Source organism: Aquarana catesbeiana, linkage group LG03 (genome assembly GCF_042186555.1).
Source record: "Aquarana catesbeiana isolate 2022-GZ linkage group LG03, ASM4218655v1, whole genome shotgun sequence".
Classification (NCBI taxonomy): domain Eukaryota; kingdom Metazoa; phylum Chordata; class Amphibia; order Anura; family Ranidae; genus Aquarana; species Aquarana catesbeiana.
In genome coordinates, this window is record NC_133326.1 from 194195535 (window position 1) to 194220081 (window position 24547).

General features: G+C 45.7%; 1 protein-coding gene across 4 annotated transcripts in view; it reads right to left on the reverse strand.

The window, feature by feature from the left end:
* LRRK2 (leucine rich repeat kinase 2) overlaps positions 1 to 16941 on the reverse strand; it is a 546702-nt gene extending 529761 nt beyond the window's left edge. For 3 of the 4 annotated variants that reach the window (XM_073619682.1, XM_073619683.1, XM_073619681.1), the window contains exon 1: positions 16545 to 16939. The gene's annotated coding sequence lies outside the window, so the exon portion shown is untranslated. Of the gene's footprint in view, positions 1 to 16544 lie in introns of all 4 variants that reach the window. The other variant, XM_073619684.1, reaches the window with a different exon arrangement.
* Positions 16942 to 24547: the final 7606 nt, after the last annotated feature.

The following is a 24547-nucleotide window of genomic DNA, read 5'->3' on the forward strand; positions in this document are numbered from 1 at the left end:
AACATCAGCGATCCACCCCCCGTGTTTCACAGTAGGAATGGTGTACCTTTCATCATAGACCTTGTTGACTCCTCTCCAAATGTAGTGTTTATGGTTGTGGCCAAAAAGCTCAATTTTGGTCTCATCACTCCAAATGACTGTGCCAGAAGGTTTGAGTCTTGTCTCTGTGCTGTTTGGCGTATTGTAAGCGGGATACTTTGTGGCATTTGTGTAGTAATGGCTTTCTTCTGGCGACTTGACCATGCAGCCCATCTTTCTTCAAATGCCTCCTTATTGTGCATCTTGAAACAGCCACAACACGTTTTCAGAGAGTCCTGTATTTCACCTGAAGTTATTTGTGGATTTTTCTTTGCATCCCGAACAATTTTCCTGGCACTTATGGCTGAAATTTGAGTTGGTCTACCTGACCATGGTTTAGTTTCAACAGAACCCTTCATTTTCCACTTCTTGATTAGAGTTTGAACACTGCCGATTGGCATTCTCAATTCCTTGTATATCTTTATATTCCTTTCCTGTTTTATACAGTTCAACTACCTTTTCCCGAAGATCCTTTGACAATTCTTTTGCTTTCCCCATGACTCAGCATCCAGAAACGTCAGTGCAGCACTGGATGAAAGATGTAAGGGTCTGTCAGGATTCCAGAAACTCGTTGACCTTTTATACACACATACAAATTACAAGCAAACAGATCACATGGGGAAGATGGTTACCTTTAATAACCATTCAAACCCCTTTGTGTCAACTTGTGTGCATGTTATCAGGCCAAAATCACCTGGGTATGTAAACTTTCGATCAGGGTCATTTGGGTAGTTTCTGTTGTGATTATGATTTAAAAAGAGTAAACACAGTTGAATGATAATAAATGGCTCCAGCCAAACACTAACCATGAGTAAAAGAAATGTTTTTGTGTTACCATTCACATTCTCTGAAAAATGGCCAAGAAATCATAAATTCTGCCAGGGTATATAAACTTATGAGCACAACTGTATACACTCTCCAGCCACTTTATTAGGTACACCTTGCTAGTACCAGGTTGGATCCACCTTTGCCTTCAGAACTGCCTTATTTCTTCTTAGCATAGATTCAACAAGATGTTGGAAGCATTCCTCAGAGAATTTGGTCCAAATTGACATGGTAGAATCACGCAGTTGCTGCAGATTTATTGGCTGCACATCCATGATGTGAATCTCCCATTCCATCACAGCCCAATAGTGCTCTATTGGATTGAGATTTGGTGACTGTGGGGGCTATTGGAGTACAGTGAACTCATTGTAGTGTTCAAGAAACCAGTTTGAGATGATTTGAGCTTCGTGACATGGTGCATTATCCTGCTGGAAGTAGCCATCTGAAAATGGGTACACTGTAGTCATAATAGCATGGGCATGGTCAACAACAATACTCAGGTAGGCCGTATTGTTTAAGCAATGCTCACTTGTTAGTAAGGGGCCCATAGCATGCCAAGAAAATATCCCCCACACCATTACACCACCACCACCAGCCTGAACCGTACAAGGCTGGATGGATCCATGCTTTCATGTTGTTTATGCCCCTAAAATTCTGACCCTAACATCTGAAATCGAGGCTCATTAGACCAGGCAACGTTTTACAATCTTCTACTGTCCAATTCTGCCGATCGTGCCCTTTCTTCAGTGCGCATGTGCCAATGATGTTGGTGCAAGCGTATATGGTAAACATCACCTAAACCGTGCAGGCTTAGGAGATATTTCCAGTACCTACAGGTAGGCATTATTATAGGCTTACTTGTAGGTAAAAGTGTTGTAACTAGATTTGCAACCACTCTAAGAAAGACAGATCTATACCATACCTACATTAACCTTAATGAAAACCATTTCGATTTCATAGCCTATACAACCCCTTCCTTTAGGCTGTGTTCACACTTAGGCGAATTGGATGCGGGGTTTCTCCACATCCAATTTGCATAGCAGGAGATTGTGACCGGCTCTCTATGGAGCTGCATTTTGTGGGGTTATAACAGATGGCGAGAAGGCAACATAATACCTCCTCACCATCTGCCAAACAACCTTTGAAAAGCCATCCATCGTGGATTGCTCTTCAGAGAAAAGGCAGTGTAAACGAGTCCTAAGGGTGCCCATATGAGCTCCACTATAAAGCCTCTCACACAGGCAGCATAAACAGACATTTTGGTTGCTTTTTTGCTTCTACCAAATAGCCTAGCAAGACTCTTCATTGCTTTTAAAATAGTGACTGAACACAGCTGTACATTTTCGAGTCTCGAACCCCAGCTATCAGCAAAGCAAAATTAATGCTGCCTGTAGAGTTTAGCAGGCATTGAAGCTTTGAAACTGCCTCCACTGACCTCTATTGTATCGAGCCTTAAACATGCCTTTAGCATTTGCAGTACATTAAAAAAAAAAAAAAAAATTATGGTGTTTGAGGAGCGCTGTTTTGACACACATGTGCAACACATCTAAAATGCGTGTTAGTACACATTAAAATTCAATGTCCGTGCGAACTTTGCTTAAAGTAGAAGTCCACCCTAAAACTAAAATCCCTGCATCTATAGACATCCACGATCTAACACAAACCTATCTAGTCCTGTAAAGAAAAAAAATCTGAATAAATACCTTTTTTGAAGCTGATCCGATCTCCAGCGGTGGAAGCTCTGCAGAGGACACAGCCAACAGCTGTGAAATGAATGGGGAGAGACTTCACCCAGAGAGTTACTATGGGGTTTCCGTTGTCGGACGTGTCCTCTGCACCCGCCTCCACAGCGAAGTCATGTCTGACAGCTCTGCGCGGGATCGGGTCAGAGCGGCTTCAAAAAAAGTATGCATGCTGATTTTTTTTTTTCTTTACAGGGCTAGTGAGGTTAGTGTTAGATCATGAATGTCTATAGATGCAGGGATTTTAGTTTTAGAGTAGACTTCTACTCTAAAGAAAGCATAGCTCCCGCTGACCCCAAATGGTTGATTTTAACAGGAGCCCCTTGAGACCTGAAAATTATTCCAAGGGTTCCTCTTTGGGTAAAATGGTTGAGAAAATGGGAAAACTGTATCAAGTACTTACCGTAATTTTCCTTTCCTGGTGCTAGAACATGTATGCTGCCCCGTTGGCGCCAGGAAAGTCTGTTCTAAGGCAGGTGATACACGATTATTTTTTTTTTTTTTTTTTGTTCAATAAAAAAAAATAAATAAATAAATAAATAAATAATAATAATGAACAGATTCCCCTTCCACAGGAGCAATGTGGAAGGGGGAATCACTCTCAATGAGCCAACAGCGCAGAGCCTTCCCTGTTGGCAGAATGCAACGAACAATGTTGCCGGCTGCACTGATTGTTTGGGAAGAACCAGACAGGCTGGTTGCACACAAGTCCATCAATAGACAAACAGCTGGCCCATACATGGATCAAAAGTCAGCCAGTCTCTGCTGAACTGGCTAAATTTTGATGCATGTATGACTGACTTAAAGTCCAACTCTGGGCAAAAAAAAATAAAAAATAAAAAAGTTTTCCTATGTAGTCGGGAGAACAGGTCAAAGGCTCGTTTTACCTAGAGGAGAAAGTTGTATACTCAACCGATCCTTTGCTCCACCAGCAAACAGCACTCCTCCATGATCCAGCAGTGGACTGTTCCTGTAGTCCTCATGTCCAGAGCAGGTCTTATATGCTTTAGGACGTCAGGAACAGTCCACCACACAAGACTGTAGGGGGGCAGGAGCCACAGGATCAGAGGATTAGATAAGGCAGGCCATAGACCACAGATTGCAGGAAAGAAATTTGCACGATTCTCCCATCAACACAGACAGTGCTGACAGGGAAATCCCTCCTGCCGAGACATTGTGTTCTCTTGGCGGGAGTAAATCCAGGAGGCTGGTTGTACCCAAGTTGATCCGTCAACTTGGTACATTCTGCCTGCCCACTCATGATTCAAATTTCAGCCCATTCATGCGGAACTGGCCAAGATTTAAACCCTCTGTTCTCCAAACCATTAGACCAGTTGTCTCCAAACTGTAGCCCGGGGGCCAGATGTGGTCCTTTGCTGACCTTTCTCTGGCCCTTGGAACACTATTCCTCCAAATTGACACCATTAATTTGGCACTATTCCTCCCACTGACACCATCAATGGTACACTATTCCTCCTGCTAAGACTAATGATAGGGCACTATTCCTTCCATCGACACTGTCGATGGGGCAATATTCCTCCTATTGGAACCAACAGTAGGCCACTATTCCTCCTGCTAAAGCCAACAATGGGCTATTATACCTCCTGATAAAACTAGGGTGAGATGCGCCAATACTAAGCATTTGCACCAATATCGGTACTTTTAGCTGTCAGCAGGATTCCCCCACTGATAGCTGAAATGTAAAAAAAATTAAAAAGCTGGCAATAATCAGTTAAGAAGCGGGCGTGCTTAACAATCGATGTCTCATTGGCAATTGGGCCGTCAAAAAAAAAAAAAAAAAAAGCTGCCGAGCAACGTTTATCAACAACTTTGCTCAGTTCGTGAATCAGAAAGATAAAAAGAAACATTGTTTCTTTTTGTATCCTTCTGTTTATTCATCTACAGATCAAAGGGTTGAACTTCAAATCGGCAGTATATGTCAGTTTAACCACTTGCCGACTGCCTAACGCAGATATACTGCAGCAGAATGGCACGGGCAGGCAAAATCATGTATCCGATACGCGATTTGCCTCCCGTAGGCGGGAGGCGCGTCGCGCCCCCCCAGTGCTCGAGGCGGTCGGCATCGTTAGGGGAGCGATCCGTGCTGAGGGGGGGCCACTCATTCGTGGCCACCCCCTCGCGATCGCTCCCAACGAATGACAGGAAGTGATGTCATCTCTCCTCGTGTCAGTCTTTTCGTTCCGGCGCAGAGGAGAGAAGACATCAAGTAAGTCTGCACAACACTACACTAACAGTAGAACACTCTAGGCACACTTTTCACCCCCCAATCACCCCCCTGCACCCCCTGTCACAGTGTCACCAATAGCAGTTTTTTTTACTGATTACTGCATTGGTGTCATTTGTGACCGTTATAAGTGGTAGGGCAGTTAGTGGTATGCCCCTTTAGGTCTAGGGTACTCCCCTAACCCCCCCTAATAAAGGTTTAACCCGTGATCACCCCCCGTCGCCAGTGTCACTAAGCGATCGTTTTTCTGATCGCTGTATTAGTGTCACAGGTGACGCTAGTTAGGGAGGTAAATATTTTAGGTTCGCCATCAGCGTTTTATAGCATCAGGGACCCCCATATACTACCTAGTAAAGGTTTTAACCCCCTGATTGCCCCCTAGTTAACCCTTAACCAGTGATCACCGTATAACTGTTACGGGTGACGCTGGTTAGTTAGTTTATTTTTTATAGTGTCAAGGCACCCGCCATTTATTGCCTAATAAAGGTTTAACCCCCTGATCACCCGGCGGGTGATACAAGTTAGGTTTTAGGGTCAGATAGGGTCTGCGTCGCCCCAGGTACCGCTAACACCCAGGCACGCAGCATACACCTCCATTAGTGGTATAGTATCTGAACGGATCAATATCTGATCTGATCAGATCTATAATAGCGTCCCCAGCAGTTTAGGGTTCCCAAAAACGCAGTGTTAGCAGGATCAGCTCAGATACCTACTAGCACCTGCGTTTTACCCCTCCGCCCAGCCCACCCAAGTGCAGTATCGAACGATCACTGTCACTTACAAAACACTAAACACACATAACTGCAGCGTTCGCAGAGTCAAGCCTGATCCCTGCGATCGCTAACAGTTTTTTTGGTAGCGTTTTGATACAGTCGCTAACAGTCAGGAGCTTTTTTACCTGTGAGTCTTACTAGTGTACCCCTAAATTTATAGCCCAAAATGGCAAATCGAAGGTACACTTGTGAAAAGGCCTACACGTTTCTGAGCATGACAGATAGTGAAGAGGAAGTCACTCATCTGTCAGATTCAGGCTCAGGATACGATCCTGTAGAGGACAGTGGCTCCATGACAGATAGCTCTGACAACGGAGTTGTTGTCCCTACCAGGGTCAAGCGTACCAGACCCCAAACATTTTTCTGTCGTTGATGTGCAAGAACCGCAGGTCCCTCGTATGGAGCAGAGCAGTACTAGCGCCACTATTCCTTCTGGTGAACTGGCAAGCACCAGCGGCCTAGTACACCCTGGTCATAGTCAATCCAGCACTGCAGTATCACGTGGTGACGTGGCAAGTCCCATAAGTGCAGTTCAAGCTGGTGAGGTGGCAAGCACAAGTAGTGTCCCGCTGCCACCAAGAAGACGAACACAGGCCCGTCGTGCCCATAGTGCCCTTCCTGCTGCATTCGCCAATCCTAATTGGGAACCCACCACTTCTGCAGCACCCGTACTTCCCTATACACTAGCCAACCCGGCATTCAGGTGGAAACAGTTGATTTTACGTCACTCGATTTTTATTCGCTGTTTTTCACCGAAGATCTCTATAAATCTATGTGGACCAAAGCAATTTGTACGCTGGTCAACACATCGCCACTATTTCCCAGTCCTCCCTTGCCAGAGATTGGTGACCAATTACGGTTTCCGATTTTAAGCTCTTTCTGGGCCTTTCCCTCAACATGGGCATAACTAAAAAGAGTGAGTTGCTATCATATTGGTCCACTGACCCAATTCACCATATGCCCTTGCTCTCTGCCTCCATAACCAGGGCACAATACGAGCAGATCTTGCGGTTCATGCGCTTCAATGACAATGAACTCTGTCGTCCTCGTGGAGACGCTGGATACGATCGGCTCTACAAAATTCGGCCCCTCGTAACCACTTCAACCAACGTTTTGCAGACTTGTTTACTCCCCATCAAGTTGACTGCGTTGATGAGTCCCTAATTACGTTTTCTGGCCGCTTGTCATTCAAACAGTACCTTCCCAGCAAGCGTGCCAGATACGGGGTCAAGATGAATAAGCTCTGTGACAGGGCCACAGGCTATACATGTAGTTTTATGGTTTACGAGGGAAAAGATAGCCACGTAGAGCCGACAAACTGCCCTGACTACATAGGAAGCGCTGGCAAGATTGTGTGGGACTTGGTGTCACCCTTATTCGGAAAGGGGTACCACTTGTACGTGGACAATTATTACACGAGCGTGCCACTTTTTAGTCACTTGTTTGATCAGCAGATTGGAGCATGTGGCACCCTGCAACCTAATCACCGGGGCTTTCCCCAGCGGCTTGTAGATTCCCGTCTTAGGCTGGGGGAGAGAGCCTGCTTTAAGTGTAATAACTTGCTCGCTATGAAGTGGAGGGATAATAAGAATGTTTTCATTCTTAACTCCCTTCATGCAGACACGACGGTCCAAATTACTACGGTGACTGGTGTTGTGGAGAAACTCCTCTGTGTCCACGAATATAACCAAAATATGGGAGGGGTGGACCTCAACGGCCAGTTGTTGGCGCTGTACCTAATTGCCCGTAAGGCCAGACGCTGGTACAAGAAAGTGTCTGTTTATTTCAATTGGCTTTGCTGAACGATCATGTGCTATACAGAGCTTCAGGACTGACTGGATTCTTCCTTAAAAATTCCAGGAAGAGATCGTCAGAGCCCTTCTGTTTCCAGACGGTGCTCCACCTCACCTTCCCCAACCAAATGCAGTAAGCTGGCTGCATGAGAGGCATTTTCTTTATGTCCTCTCGAGTACCCCTACCCAACGAACCCCCCAAAAAAGATGTCGTGTCTGCAGCAAGCGCGGATATAGGCGAGACACCCACTATTATTGTCCCTCCTGTCCCGACAATCTTGGTCTTTGCATTGGTGAATGCTACCATACACTAGTTGAGTATTAGCGTAGGGTATAGCACTGCACAGACTAGGCACACTTTTACAGGGTCTCCCAAGATGCCATCGCATTTTGAGAGACCCAAACCTGGAACCGGTTAGAGTTACAAAAAAAAAAAAAAAAAAAAAAAAAAAAAAACCACACAAAAAATATGTAAAATAAAAAATCCAAAAATAGTTGTCGTTTTATCGTTCTCTCTCTATTGTTCTGCTCTTTTTTACTGTATTCTATTCTGCAATGTTTTGTTATTATGTTTTATCATGTTTGCTTTTCAGGTATGCAATTTTTTTTATACTTTGCTGTGTTTTATTGTTAACCATTTTTTTGTTTTCAGGTACGCCATTCAGCTGCAGAGCGGATTTATCTATCTTGGCAGCAACAGCGTTTGCTCCCATGATACATAAAGCCGTTACTCCAGCGCTGTAGGAGGCGATTTCACCACCACAGTTAAAAAAAAAAAAAAAAGAAGGAGCATATATGCCAAAGCATGGGGGCAGCAGGGGCGGAGGAGCGATTTGCTCCTACCTTTTGGGGCGGATGCCCCCAAGCTTCTGCGTATATAAACGGTGCATGTATGCCCATCATTAGAAGTGGGTGGATAAAGGGAGGTATTCTAATGGTGGGCATACCCACCGATCAATCTCTTTTTTCGTCTAGGCCACAGGCTGCATGAAAAAAAAAAAGTTTACAATATATGCCCAACAAGGACCAGCAACGTACTGGTATGTTGCTGGACTTTGAGTGGTTATACCAGAATGATGCCTGCAGGTTTAGGTATCATCTTGTTATTCTTTTCAGCCAGCGGTCGTCTTTCATGTAAAAGCAATCCTAGCGGCTAATTAGCCTCTAGACTGCTTTTACAAGCAGTGGAAGGGAATGCCCCCCCCCCCCCCCCCCACAGTCTTCCATGTTTTTCTCTGGCTCTCCTGTCCCAACTGGGAACCTGATAATGCAGCCGGTGATTCGGCCCGCTGACCATAGAGCTGATCAGAGACCAGAATGGCTCCAATCATCTCTATGGCCTAAGAAACCGGAGGCTACGAGCATTTCATGACTTAGATTTCGCCGAATGTAAACAGCGCCATTGGGAAATTGGGAAAGCATTTTTATCACACCGATCTTGGTGTGGTCAGATGCTTTGAGGGCAGAGGAGAGATCTAGGGTCTAATAGACCGCAATTTAAAAAAAAAAAAAAAGGGAAGAAGAATACCTGTCACTACCTATTGCTATCATAGGAGATATTTACATTCCCTGAGATAACAATAAAAAAAAAAAAAAATATATGAAAAGGAACAGTTTAAAAATAAGATTAAAAAAAAAAAAAAAAAAAAAAAAAGCACCCGTCCCCCCTGCTCTCGCGCAAAGGTGAACGCAAGCGTCGGTCTGGCGTCAAATATAAACAGCAATTGCACCATGCATGTGAGGTATCACCGCGATGGTCAGATCGAGGGCAGTAATTTTAGCAGTAGACCTCCTCTGTAAATCTAAAGTGGTAACCTGTAAAGGCTTTCAAAAATGTATTTAGTTTGTTGCCACTGCACGTGTATGCGCAATTTGAAAGCTTGTCGTGTTTGGTATCCATGTACTCGGCCTAAGATCATCTTTTTTATTTCATCAAACATTTGGGCAATATAGTGTGTTTTAGTGCATTAAAATGTAAAAAAAAAAAAGTGTTTTTTCCCCAAAAAAAATGTGTTTGAAAAAGAAAATCGCTGCGCAAATACTGAGTGAAAAAAAAAATGAAACACCCACCATTTTAATCTGTAGGGCATTTGCTTTAAAATAAAAAATATACAATGTTTGGGGGTTCAAAGTAATTTTCTTGAAAAAAAAAATATATATTTTTTTCATGTAAACAAAAAGTGTCAGAAAGGGCTTTGTCTTCAAGTGGTTAGAAGAGTGGGTGATGTGTAAGCTTCTAAATGTTGTGCATAAAATGCCAGGACAGGTCAAACCCCCCCCCCCCCCCCAAATGACCCCATTTTGGAAAGTAGGACACCCCAAGCTTTTTGCTGAGGCATGTCGAGTCCATGGAATATTTTATATTGTGACACAAGTTGCGGGAAAAGACAATTTATTTTTTTTTTGCACAAAGTTGTCACTAAATGATATACTGCTCAAACATGCCATGGGTATATGTGAAATTACACCCCAAAACACATTCTGTTGCTTCTCCTGGGTACGGGGATACCACATGTGAGACTTTTTGGGAGCCTAGCAGCGTACGGGACCCCGAAAACCTAGCACCACCTTCAGGCGAAGGGTGTAAATTTTTGATTTCACTCTTCACTGCCTATCACAGTTTCGGAGGCCATGGAATGCCCAGATGGCACAAACCCCCCCAATGACCCCATTTTGGAAAGTAGACACCCCAAGCTATTTGCTGAGAGGTATAGTGAGTATTTTTCAGACCTAACTTTTTGTCACAAAGTTTTGAAAATTGAAAAAAGGAAAAAAAATAAATAAATACATTTTTCTTGTCTTTCTTCATTTTCAAAAACAAATGAGAGCTGCAAAATACTCACCATGCCTCTCAGCAAATAGCTTATTTATTTATTTCAGGTTACTTATATAGCGCCGTCAATTTACGCAGCGCTTTACATATACATTGTACATTCACATCAGTCCCTACCCTCAAGGAGCTTACAATCTAAGGTCCCTAACTCACATTCATACATACTAGGGACAATTTAGACAGGATCCAATTAACCTACCAGCATGTCTTTGGAGTGTCTACTTCCCAAAATGGGGTCATTTGGGGGGGGTTTGTGCTATCTTGGCATTTTATGGCCTTCGACACTGATAGGTAGTGAGGAGTGAAATCAAAAAAATTTACGCCCTTAGAAATCCTGAAGGCGGTGATTGGTTTTCGGGGGCCCCCTATGCAGCTAGGCTCCCAAAAAGTCCCACACGTGTGGTATCCCCTTACCCAGGAGAAGCAGCAGAATGTATTTTGGGGTGCAATTCCACATATGCCCATGGCATGTTTGAGCAATATATCATTTAGTGACAACTTTGTGCAAAAAAAAAAAAAAGTTTGTCACTTTCCCGCAACTTGTGGTAAAATATAAAATATTCCATGGACTCACCATGCCTCTCAGCAAATAGCTTGGGGTGTCTACTTTCCAAAATGGGGTCATTTGGGGGGGTTTGTTGCATCTTGGCATTTTATGGCCTTCAAAACTGTGATAGGTAGTGAGGAGTTAAATCAAAAATTTACGCCCTTAGAAATCCTGAAGGCGGTGCTTGGTTTTCGGGGCCCCGTGCGCGGCTAGGCTCCCAAAAAGTTTGTAAATTTTTTTTTTTTTTATCATTATTCAATCACTTGGGACAAAAAAAAAAAAAAATGTAATATTCAATGGACTCAACGTGCCTCTCAGCAATTTCCTTGGGGCATCTACTTTCCAAAACTGGGTCATTGGGGGGGGGGGGGGGGGGGATGTACTGCCCTGCCATTTTAGCACCTCAAGAAATGAGATAGGCAGTCAAACTAAAAGCTGTGTAAATTCCAGAAAATGCACCCTAGTTTGTAGACGCTATAACTTTTGCGCAAACCAATAAATATACGCTTATTGACATTTTTTTACCAAAGACATGTGGCCGAATACATTTTGGCCTAAATGTATGACTAAAATTGAGTTTCTTGGATTTTTTTTACAACAAAAAGTAGAAAATATAATTTTTAGAGCAAAGAATAAAAACCGCAGAGGTGATCAAACAACATCAAAAGAAAGCTCTATTTGTGGGAAAAAAAAGGACGCAAATTTCGTTTGGGTACAGCATTGCATGACAGTACAATTACCAGTTAAAGCGACGCAGTGCCAAATAGTAAAAAGTGCTCTGGTCAGGAAGAGGGTAAATCCTTCCGGGGCTGAAGTGGTTAAAAAAAAATATATACTTTTTTTTTTTTTTTTTTTTTTATTAAATGTTCCCGTTTAACCCTTTAACAGCCTTAAAGTGTTTCTATACTCACAACAGTAAAATCTGTCTGTATATGTAGTAAAGTATGCTTGTTATAATCACTGTGGAACCTAAGGGGTTAATCATCTGCATTGTGTAATAAAGCTGTTTGATCCTGTCATCTCTGATCCTCCCCTTTTACTGTCCCCAATCCATCTGCTGATAGAACAGAGTCTTGAGGGAACTCTGCACATGCCCAGTTTGGCGTTTATTGCTAGAGAGGTTTTTTGGGAGGGTGCATGTGATCAGCACAGGGCCAATCAGCACTATCCAGAGGGTCAGGGGTCGTGCAGCCTCATAGGACAGTCAGTGAAGAATGAAAACTCCTCCTACAAGCTTTAACCAGACACTTCTAGAGATCACAAGACTGCTATATACTGCTGTTTATATAGTGGGGTAAATTATTGGATCCCCTGCATATTTTGAAAGTTTGACCACTTACAATGAAATGGTCTACAAAAAAAAAAAAAAAAAAAAAAAAAAAAAAAAAAAAAAAAAACACGATTCAAATGCGATAAATTGAGTTGCAGTTCGGTGAGTAAAATAAGTATTTGATCCCCAAGCAAAACATGACTTAGTACTTGGTAGTGAAACCCTTGTTGGCAAGCACAGAGGTAAGAGGTCTGCAGAGGTAGGCTTGCATACATCTTAGGAGGGATTTTGGTCCACTCTTCTTTACAGAATGTTTTGGGTCATTGTCATGCCATCTTCAGTGTTCTGGCTGAGGGAAGAAGATTCTCATCCAAGATTTTACAATACATGGCTCTGCTCATTGGCCTCTCAATGCGTCAACCTTTACCTTTAGCAGAGAAACAGCCCCAAAGCATAACGTTTCCACCTCCTTGCTTGACTGTAGGGATGGTGTTCTTAGGGTCATAGTCAGTATTTTCCTTCCTTCAAACAGTGCCAGTCGAGTTAATTCCAAAGAGCTCAATTTTGGTCTCATCTGACCACAGCACTTTCTCCCAATCCTTCTCTGAATCATTTAGATGTTCATCTGCAAACTTCAGACAGGCCTGTACATGTGCCTTCGTGAGAAACTTGAGATCATTCACAAGCTCCTCTTGTATATTCCTGGGCTGATCCCTCACTTTTCCAATGGTCATCCTTACCCCATGAGGCAAAATCTTGCACAGAGCTCTAGACCGAGGGAGACCAATGGTTATTTTGTATTTCTTCCATTTGCGAATAATCGCTCCAACAGTTGTCTCCCTCCCCAAGCTTCTTGCTGATGGTCTTGTAACCAAGTGGTTCTCAACCTCAGTCCTCAAGTATCCCCAACAGCCAGGTTTTCCTTACTTTGGACAAATGCTTTAAATCAACATCAATGACATGGTCAAATTGTGAGTATAGCCTCATGTAGTCAAGGGTAATAGAAAGTAAACAATGACATGGTATCGATAAGAGCCATTTTATCTAAGAGAAGTTCCCAAAACATGGCCCGTTAGGGGTACTTGAGGACTGAGGTTGAGAACCACTGTTGTAACCCACTCCAGCCTTGTGCAGGTCTACAATCTTGTCCGCGACATCCTTTGGCAGCTCCTTGGTCTTGCCCGTGATAGTGAGGTTTGAATGAAAGAAAAATTCTGTGGACGGGTGTCTTTCATATACATAACAAGTTGTTGTTGGGAGCAACTTTTTAAATTGACAGGACTAATCTGTGTACCACATGAGCACATACTGTAGCCAGCCTGTTCGTTGGTGGGGGGGGGGGGGGGATCAAATACTTACTTTACTCACTGAATTGCAACTCAATTTATAACATTTTTATCATGTGTTTTTTCTGGATTTTTGGTTGATATTCTGTCTCTATCATTTAAAAAACACCTATGATAAAAATTAAAGACCCTTTATTTCTTTGTAAGTGGGCAAACATACACAATCAGCAGGGGTCAAATAATTATTTTCCCCACTGTATTTATTAAAATAAGTTGCATTTCCATGTTCTGTGTACTGTGGGAGACCGGATATGGTAAATGCAGGGTCCCGGGTTTAGCAACACCAACTCCTTTTTCCCCTTCTCTATTTAAATTATTTTTTTTCCTACTGATTCTGTTTTTTGCGCCCTTCTATTTTATAAACTATTAACACTTAAAACTTTTTTTGTTTGCTTTGTTCGTTAATATTTTTTCACCTTTAACTAGAGCTGCACGATTCTGGCTAAAACGAGAATCACAATTTATTTTTCTTAGAGGATAGATCATGATTCTCTCACGATTCTCATGGCGTAACACTATCTTTTACATTAAAACAAAATTAATTGGGATAACTTTACTGTTTCGTTTTTTGGGGTTTTTTTATTCATTGAAGTGTATTTTTCCCAAAGAATTGCGTTTGAAAAGACCGCTGGGCAAATACAGTGTGACATAAAATATTGCAGCAATTGACATTTTATTCCCTAGGGTCTCTGCTAAAATATATATAATGTTTGGGGGTTCCAAGTAATTTTCTAGCAAAAAATATTGATTTTAACTTAAGAAACAAGTGTCAGAAAAAGATTTAGACTTTAAAGAGGGAGTCCACCTAAAAATTATTAAAAGCCAGCAGCTACAAATACTGCAGCTGCTGACTTTTAATAAATGGGCACTTACCTGTCCTGGAGTCCAGCGATGTCGGCAGCCGAAGCCGATCAATCGCTCGGCTTTTGGCTGCTGCCGCCGCCGTTCTCTATGAGGGAATCAGGAAATGAAGCGTTGCGGCTTCACTTCCCGGTTCCCTACTGCACATGTCACGCTGCACGTCCTAAGTGGTCCCCGCTATCTTCTGGGACCTGTGCGTTTCCCAGGAGACAGCAGGGGGGTGCGGGAAGGGGCGTGACTCCCGCGGGAGTCTATTCCAGGAAGTGAGTGCAAATACCTGTAGTAGACAGGTATCTGCACCCCCCTCCCCCCTGAAAGGTGCCAATTGAATCAGATGGGTGGAACTCCGCTTTAAGTGGTTAAAGTTCCTGCATTTACACGTTGTTTAAAAACTTGGCAGACTGCCTGGATTTTTTTCTTTACACGCAGAAGTTTCCCTTTGATCTAAGGAGGAAAAGTTATACAAGGTTTCTTTTTAAAAACGTAACAGACTGGCCAGATGTTTTTTTTTTTTTTGACAGCTGAGTGAGTAGATAGTCTCTCCACTTGTTATATGAAAGAATCGGCAAACTCTGCAACAGAGATCGTCGAGGCGGTTGAATCGAGATCACGATTTTTTAACGATTAATTGTGCAGCTCTACCTTTAACATATATTTACACGTTTCACTTTGAAGAAAATTTAAAAAATAAAAAAATATATAGATTCTGTTTATAAATAACTCTTTAATGCTTTGTACCACTGCTGACGAGCTGAAGAGCAAACAAAACAGTTGCAGTAGGCATCAGTAATTGGTTAAAAAAATAAATAAATAAATAAATTTAAAAAAGGGGAAGAAGTAGTAGTATCAGTACCCGTACTTGAAAGAAAAAAAAAGAATTGAAAAGAATGGTATCAGTGCATCCTTAGTTAAAGGAGAAGTATAGCCTGGGCTTGTTTTGCTGTACTTCTCCTATGCAAAACAAACTGCACTCCCGTGACCCATTTTCACCAGAGAGTGGGCTGAAGTCCACTCTCTGCTGACATCACAAAAGTCGGTCCAGGCTCTGCGTCATCGTGAAGTTGGGATCTGCCAGGTGCCTGGACCAAAACCTTGCTCAGGATGGGTTCACCGCATCCACTTCGCAATAGCAGGAGATTTTGACCTGCTCTCTATTGAGCCAGTTCACATATCTCCACTGCGGCTCTGGTGCGAATTTGCACAGGAGTCCTGTGCGTTTTTTGGTCCGTTTCAGGTCTGAATTGAGCCAAAACTTTGGGCTGAAACCAGACCTAATACGGTGAACCAGGATGCACCTGAACCCTGCTGGGAGCCGCATGCAGAGATGGTGTATACCCAGCCTTAGCCTCGCAGCTAGCCGCAGAGAGCCTGAGCCAGCCGCTCCCACCCCCTCCGCAGACCAGCGCTCCAGCGAGGGAGAAGAGCAGAGAGCTGTGACTGACAGTCTGCAGCTCTCTGCTCAGGGATCGGTCAGAACTGAGCGATCGGCGGTGTTTGATTGCTCGGTTCTCAGTGTAGAGGCGCCGGGAGACAGATGCTGCATCCACCTAGGTAAGTATGATTATAGAAAGAAACGGATTCCCATACTTCTCTTTTAAAACCAATGATGGGGCAGCGATGACTCACTGATGCTGCCATTTTCTACTTACGTTGGCCACAGTTCAGTCCCCTCCTCAAACCTGAAGGGCAGTAATCTGGCCCTTTGTTTATAAAGTCTGGAGACCCCTGCCCTAGGCAAAAAAGGAGAAGCTCAGGGTGGGCACAGTCCCAATGCATGGGAAAACTTATTTTTTGCCCAGAGTTGGGCTTTACCTCACGCATCATTTACATTGGTGGGTCTGCTCCAAAAACACCGGGGTATGCACTGACACCAGAGCACAGCGTAAACTTTATTCCTAGCGACGTTCCTTTTTTTCTGAGCACTTTACAAGCTTTTATATAGAAGCTCTGGTCAGGTGTTTGGGAATACAGGCGCACCTGGGGAAGTCTATGGGGGCAAAAAACACCTGATAGAAACAAAATAAGCGTAGGGTGACTGAATGTACAAGTGTGAACAGGAAGAATGGGATTCTGCATACCAAGACTAGTCAGACATAAGGAAACTAGCTAAAAAAAACACTCAAGTGTGACACCACAATAACATCACTAACTACATAACTATACCAGCACAGAAAAGCACATATTACACATCCATAACACTATGTATACACTGCATGACGACAGATCCTGACCTGGCAGCCGTGTGTCCTCTCCCCACTGCTCGCCCAGCTCTCTTCTTATGCAGAAAACATAACAAGCCCCAAACGCACTTAGCATACCGCTCTGCAAGCATGGACTGCAAAAGGAAAGCCTTCTCAGCTCACCGATTGGATAAGTGAGCTGCCACTCTGCGGACCTTGTATTCTCATTGGTGAGGTCCCCACCCGCTGGCTCCAGAGAGAGGAAGGGTGTAGCGTACAAGTTTCCGTGGCTTTGAAGTTGTTGAGGAGAAAGTGAAGTGAGAGGTTGCAGTTTCCCGCAGGCGGGCTCCTCTGTGTACAGAATGTCTGACAGACGGGGAAGCTGGACTTCCTGTCTTGTCTAATAAGTGGATTCCGGTGTGCTTCACTGCCCTTGTCCCCCAGTATCCCCCCCTTCCTCGCCAGTATCCCTTCCCCCGGGAACCACCCACAGTAACTGGAGCTGACGATAATGATAGCTCCCTGCTCAGGAACTGAGAACAAGAATAGTCATAGGTCAGAGACAATGGCATGTACAGGAACCTCTTCCATACAGGCTCTCATTACAAGGCAGGCAGAATGTGGAGGACTTCACTGAACGAGGAAGTTTACTGAGAGGAAAGGGGGTGCTGCAGGCAGAGAGCTTACTTATGTCAGGGGAGGGATGTTTCATTTATGGTCAAAATGTAAAATCGTATACAGTGGACTCCCCCCCCCCCCCCCGCAAAGTCACGGTTCAGAGTTTGCGGCCTCAGTCGTTCGCCGCGTTCTATGCAGTGCAATGTAAACGTTCTAATTGGAGTCACTCAAGTCGCACAGACTTAGAAAAAAGGTTCCTGTACTACTTCACTGCCCTTGCGCTTTCTATACAGAAGTCGTTTTGCAAGCCGCGATGAAGTTGCGCTGTACGGGGCGGCTCCGGAGTCGGGCGACTTTGAAGCCACCCCTGTGTGAACCTTTTTTTTTTTTTTTTTTTTACCACATCTAAAATTCGCAGATTTTCCCAATTTGGGGGTGCTCAAAGAACATACCCCCCCCACGCATATTTTGGGGGTCGATTGTATTCACTTCCACATTGTATTTTACAATATTCCTAGCGCCGCTAGTTTTAGCGGTGTTTTACCATCATTTTAACGGCGCTTTTCGGGCCGCCAGCGGGGCGCTTTTAACCCCCCACTAGCAAAGAAAGGGTTAAAAGCGCCCGTGTTGCAGCGCTGCCAAAGCGCTTTGCAGGCACTTCAGCAGCGCTGCCCTTTCATGTCAATGGGCAGGCCGTTTTGAGAGAGGTGTATACAGCGCTCCCGCCCCGCTCCAAAGACGCTGCTTGCAGGACTTTTTTTCCCGTCCTGCAAGCGCACTACTCCAATGTGAAAGCACTCGGACTTCCACACTGGGGAGGCATGAGAGGCGCTGTTTTTAGCACTAAGACGCCTGAAGAGCACACCAGTGTGAAAGGGGTCTTAGGGCCACTTCACACCAGAACGCAGTGCCGGAAACCTGGCATTTCCCACACCACATTCAAAGCGCACTGCACTTGCGATCTGCAGTGGGTATCGGTTTGCATCTGATTTAGGGTTGCCACCTTTTTTTTTTTTTTTTTGAAAATCTTTTTATTGAGTATAAGACATACAAACAATTAACAACAATTAAACCTGCCACAGCATTGGGACTAGACCCACGCAGGAGTCAGTGCCAGCCGGCCATTGGGCTGCATCCAGCATTAATATAATACATCTGTAGCATGTCCGAAAGAAAAAAAAAAAAAAAAAAACAATAACAAACAAACCTAGTGCGGTATTGGCTCCTGCTCAATTAAGTATTTCAGGATCAGATTTATCAGCTGAGACTCATGGGACAATATTAGATGTCAAATAAACCCTTTTCCGAGGTTACATTACCATAAAATCAACCAATGTATCAGTATCACTTTCTCCCGTAGACTGGTATTATGTACCTGCTCAATCAGTCTGCGGTTGCCGTGGAGGCCTCAGCTAGCCATTTGGCCCACACTCTATCATATTTTTTGGGGCATCCCCTATTTTGATAGGTTTCCTTATAGAGTGGTATTACTTTATTGACATGTGTTTTCCATAACAATATGGATGGCGGGGCACGTTTTTTCCAGCAGAGAGTGATCATTTTCCTTGCATAAAAGAGCAAGAGCCCTATGAGGGTTCTCTCTGCTATCTTGGGGGCTAATTCTTCCACTAAACCTAGAAGGCAGATCTGCGGGGTCGGGGCTATGTCTGTTTTTACCACTTCTTGTATTACAGATATTACTTCTGACCAGTAGTTTTTAATTGCTGGACAGGACCAGAAAATATGTATAAAATCACCTGGATCCCTAGTACATCTCCAACACTCCGAGGACAGGGAGGTTCTCATCTTATGCAATCTATATGGGGTGAGATATGCCCGATGTAGTATTTTGTATTGTATGAGACGGTCTCGAAGTGAGACCAGGATTTTGAAGGGGAATTCCCACATGTCCTCCCAATCCTCGGAGTCCAGTGTCGGGATATCCTGTGTCCATTGCTGCCGGAGCTTTGACAGATCTGGAGAGGAAACTCTTAGGAGATGTGCATAAAGGACTGAGGTCGGTTTCTTGGTACATTCATATCTTGTGACCCTCTCCAGATCGGATTGCACTATTTGCGTGTCGTTGGGTATTATTTGGGCTTTGAACGCATGAGACAGTTGCATATAGCGAAATAGATGCGAGGGAGGCACATTGTATTGGGATACCAGGTGATTGAAGGAGTGTATGGCGGTGCCGGTGGTGAGGTCAGATATCAGTTTAAGACCGCATTTGGCCCATATTTTAGGGTCTGGTAATGAGTAGAGATGGGGTAGGGTAGGGTTGTTCCAAAGGGGGGTGTGCGGGGAGACTGCATTTCGTGGGAACTTCTCGAGTTCCAGTCCTGCCCTCCAGGCCCTTAGAGTCGTGTGCATGGAGGTGGTCAAATCATAAGGAGCCTTGAGACCTCGAAGTGGTAAATGTGTAAGGGCTTCCACAGAGCGAACCACCGCAGCCTCCAGAACCGCAGCGGGGTTGGACGCATCCGGTACTAGCCACCAAACTGCCGTGACCAGCTGGGCTGCCAGAAAATATTTCTGGCAGTCTGGGAATGCCAGCCCCCCCTGCGACACCGGACGCATTAGTGTGGAGAGTTTAAATCTAGGGGGATATGGACCCCAGAGGAAGGAGGAGAAAATTTGGTTCAATTTCTTGAAAAATGAGCGAGGTATCCATTGTGGGGAATTACGAAATAGGTATGTAAATTTAGGTATGATTTTCATTTTAATTAAGTTAATGCGGCCCAATAGGGATAGAGGAAGGTTCTCCCAAGCTTTGAGTTTGGCCTTGACTACTTGGACCACCGGGTCTAGGTTAAGGGGGATAAAGCTGGATGCGTCTCTCGAGACGCGTACCCCTAAGTACACCATTTCGTCCACCCACTGCATCTGCAGATCCTGCGGGGCCAGTCTTTTTGCCTCAGTGTCAATAGCCAGCAACTGGGATTTTGTCCAGTTCACCCTTAATCCTGTTACTTTGGAGAATTCAGTCAATACTTGCAGCGCTCCTCTAAGAGAGGAGTCCGCGTCATTCAGAAAGAGGAGGAGGTCGTCCGCATACAGAGCCACCCTCTCCTCCAGCCAGGCTATTTTTAATCCTTTTATATGGGGTGAGACCCGCAGTGCCTCCGCCACTGGTTCCATAGCTATTGCGAATAATGCCGGAGAGAGGGGGCAGCCCTGCCTTGTACCCCTGGACAGCGGGAAGGGGGGAGAAACATTTCCTCCCAATCTGATTGCTGCCTTCGGGGATTTGTATAAAGTTTGCAGCCAGGCAATAAAAACCAACGGAAATCCCATCCTCCGCAGGGTTTCCCAGAGAAATGGCCATTCGATTGAATCGAATGCCTTTTCGATATCGAAGGAGGCAACCGTTCTAGTGCCCACATTGTCATGTATGGCATGTAAATTGGTGAATAATCTGCGGAGGTTAATATCCGTTGACCTGTGTGCCATGAACCCAGTCTGATCTGTGTCTACAATAGAGGGCAGAAGTGGGTTGAGTCTAACAGTAATTAGTTTAGATAAGATTTTGAAATCAGTGTTAAGAAGTGCAATGGGCCTGTATGAGGCGCACCGTTTGGGATCTTTATTGGGCTTAAGGATTAGAATAATGTGTGCATCTGCCATAGAGGGTGGGAGCGCTCCCTCCCCCAGACATCGGGTATACAGGTCCGCCAACAGGGGGGCCAGCAGATCCGCATGAGACCGATAAAATTCGACGGGTAGACCATCAGGACCCGGTGCCTTCCCAACCGCCAGTGCATTAATGATAGCATGTACCTCCTCCGCAGTGATAGGCCTAACCAGATGGGACCTCTCCTCATCCGAGAGCCACCCCAGAGCCAGGGGGTCCAGGAGAGGCGCCATCTCGCCAGGGGCCACATCCCGAGGGAGTGTGGTACTGTATAGTGCCTGATAAAAGGCCTGAAACTCCTTTAGGATACCTTCTTGGGACGTAATAGATTCACCCGTGGGAGAGATCAGTTCGGGGATCAGAGTTATGGGGGTGTCATGATGGGACATCATTGCCAGTAGTCTGCCATTTCTATCCCCTGCTCAAAGAATCTTTGTTTGGTGTGGAATACCTCTAAGCGTGTAACCTCAGTAAGATGGAGGTGGAGATCTCTCTTTGCGGACTGCAGCTGTTCAAAGTTGGAAACCGAGGGGTCAGACCCGTAAGTGGCTGATGCCGCTTCAATCTCCCCCTCCAACTGCCTTGTGTTGGCTTGTTGATTTACTTTCACCGCCTTAATTGCTGACATGTAGTGTCCTCTAGTGAACGCCTTGAAGGCGTCCCAAACTATGGGTGGAGAGGATGACCCCGCGTTATGTTCCCAGAATTCGCGCAGTGTTTGTGGAGTCTGCCCTGAAATCTCCTCATGGGAGATCCAGTGGGCCCCAAGGCGCCACATGGAGCCACTGCGTTTGTTTCTGGTCCGCATAGTGATCTTGAGAGGGGAATGATCAGATAGCCCGCTAGGTAGGTATGTTGCTTCCACTATATCATTTAGCATAAGTTGATTTGCAAACGCATAATCAATTCTAGAGGAGGTTTTATATGAGGTAGAAAAACATGAATATGCTTTAATCTGGGGGTGTAACCACCTCCATACCTCAGTAACCCCTGCTGAAAGTGTCCACCCCAGCAGGTCCCCAGTAGAGGACTGCGAAGGCGTGGGCCTATCCAGATCAGGGGAGAGGGTATTATTGAAGTCCCCTAGGATTAACAATTTAGCTGGGCAGTACGGGGTAATCCTCTCCAAAATAGTGTATAGCACCTCCGGTTTGAAAGGTGGTGGGATATAAACTCCTACTATGATATACCTTTGTTGCCAGGCCGTCAATACCAAAATCACAAATTTGCCATGAGGGTCTGTATGAACCGCCTCAACAGTACACGGGTAGGATTTATTTATCAGTATAGAGACCCCCCTGGCATATGAGGAATACGTGGCATGGAAAGTTTTCTGCACCCAGGGCTTTTTCAAGGCCATCAGTTTGCCACCCGTCAAGTGGGTCTCCTGTAGGATCAGCACCTGTGGGTTGTGCGACTTGACATACTGGAACAGCAGTGCCCTTTTAAATTTGGAGTTGAGGCCTCTGACATTCCAGGATATCACCGACATTGTTTCCTGATCACGTGACTCCATGATACCAGGGGAGAATTGCTAACCTCTGGGTGAATGCGTCCCAACTGAAACCCACCCGATGAGTGTATTTAGAGCCAGGGCCAACCGCACATAACATAGAAAACATAGCAACCAATTTAAATCTTCCCAAGCACCAGGTGCTTATCCTACCATTTCCCAACATCCCCCGAAACAACATGGGGGAGGTCAGGAAGCGGCCTATACCCAAAAAAAAAAAAAAAAAAAAAAAAAACAAAACAAAACACTATGCCTGTGAACCTGGTAGTCAGGTCACAGTGCAGTCTTCATTAGTAAATGTCTCTTACTGGAGGCTCAAAATTCCTGGGATCGCCCCAGCTAGTGTTCAGCCTCTAACAGTAGGTGAGGGTTAGGGGATATGTATCCCAACACAGCCAGGAGAACCAGGTGATCTGGAGCAGTTGTATAGTACCGCCGGTTGGTGGAGTTCTCCAGATAGGTAGAGAAAAAAAAAAAAAAACAAACCCGGCCCTCCGCTCTGAGAGATAAGATCAAAACTAACAAAAAACAAAAAACTGGGTTACGTGTAGAGGTACACTTGAGGTAACTCCGGTGTTTACAGACAGTTTAGTAGGATAGATCAAAACCAGGATGTGGAAGATCCGTGCATTAGATGACTTATTGAGAAAAAACTTTTAGCGCAAATTGGTCAGCCAGTCGTCAGCATCCGCTGGGTTGTCAAAGAAGCGGGTCGCTCCATCATGTTGGACTCGTAAGCGGCTTGGGTAGAGCATGCCATATTTAATGTTCTTGTCTCTGAGTCGTCTGCGGACATCATTGAAGGTTTTCCTCTTCCTCTGCAGATCGGCCGAGAAGTCAGGGAAAAGAAGAATAGAGGAGTTGCAATGTTTGAGCGTGGGGTGTTTGCGGGCTTCCGAGAGAATCCTATCCCTGTCCCGATAGTTAAGGAAGCGGACCAAAAAAGGCCTGGGAGGACTTCCTGGGATGACACGGCCCGTGGGCACCCGGTGGGCCCTTTCAACAACGTATGTGGGAGGAACGTCCGTGAAGCCCAATAGGTTTTTAAAGAACTCCTCTGCGAATACAGCAGGGTGGTCCCCTTCTTCTCCTTCAGGCAGACCCAGGACTCTAACATTATTGCGCCTCAGCCTGTTTTCGGCGTCGTCCGATTTTGCGACAAGGGACTGTACTGTGCGCTGCAATTCGGCAATAGAGGTGGCATGGGTGGCCGTAAGATCTTCGGTGGCAGAAACTCTGGACTCGGTTTCGGTCATTCTCCCCCTTATTTTATCGAGGTCGTTCCGTATAAGGTTACACTCCTCAGCGAGGTGGTCGATGCGTACCAGCAGCGAGGTCCTACTTCGCTCGATCGCATCAAGGATCGTGGCCGTACTGTCTTGAGGCGGTGGAGCTGATCCCTCTGCCATTGGAGCCGGGCCAGGGTCCATTTCCAGGTCGGCCAGCAAGGCCCGAAGCCGCCCCACTAGTATTGGGTCGGTCTGTGGGGAAGATGACAGCGGTAGCCTGGACTGTGCGTCGGTCTTTGTGGTTTTGGAGGACCCCCTCCCTTTTTTGGAGGAGGAGGACATCAGATAGTTCACCCCGAGAGCCCTCTATATGGGATTTTTATCCGTGCCCAGGTGAGCGTGCAGGAGGCAGTTAGAGGGCGATCAATCTGGCAGCAGGCGCTGAGCCCCAGGAGCGAACGCGCTGGGCCGGTCGTCAGTGTTCACCAGCAGCTCCTAACTTCACCGCAGACACAAGGCAGGGACCAGGTGGTGAGGATGTGAAGCTGGGGGCACTAGGGTGGAGAGGGTCCAGGGCAGTGAGAGAGGCAGAAGAAGGCAGATGATATACACTAGGCCCCAGGAGTTTTCAGCCGGTTCAGGTAAGCAGTCTCTGCTGGGCAGCACACCAGGCCTTGGCAGGGGGGTGGATGGATGGCAGGAGTGTGGATGGATGGCAGGGCAGGAGGTGACAGATAGTCCACGCGCCCGAGTTCGCGCAGGCCGGCCGCGGCGCCCCCCCGGCGGGGTAGTGGCTCAGGAAACACCGGTGCTTTGTAGGCTGTACTAGGCCGCGCTAGGCCGCGGCCGCCACGGACGACCCCAGCAGCCAAACGGGCCTCCGGACCGCACTAGGCAGGTGGATGGGCAGGCAGATGTGGATGGATGGATCCCCGGCGGGATGGCTTCTCAGGAAACGCCGGCGCTCAGCCGCGCCGTACTAGGCCGCGCCAGGCCGCGGCCGCCACGGACCTCCTCAGCAGCCAAACGGGCCTCCGGACCGCACCAGGCAGGTGGATGG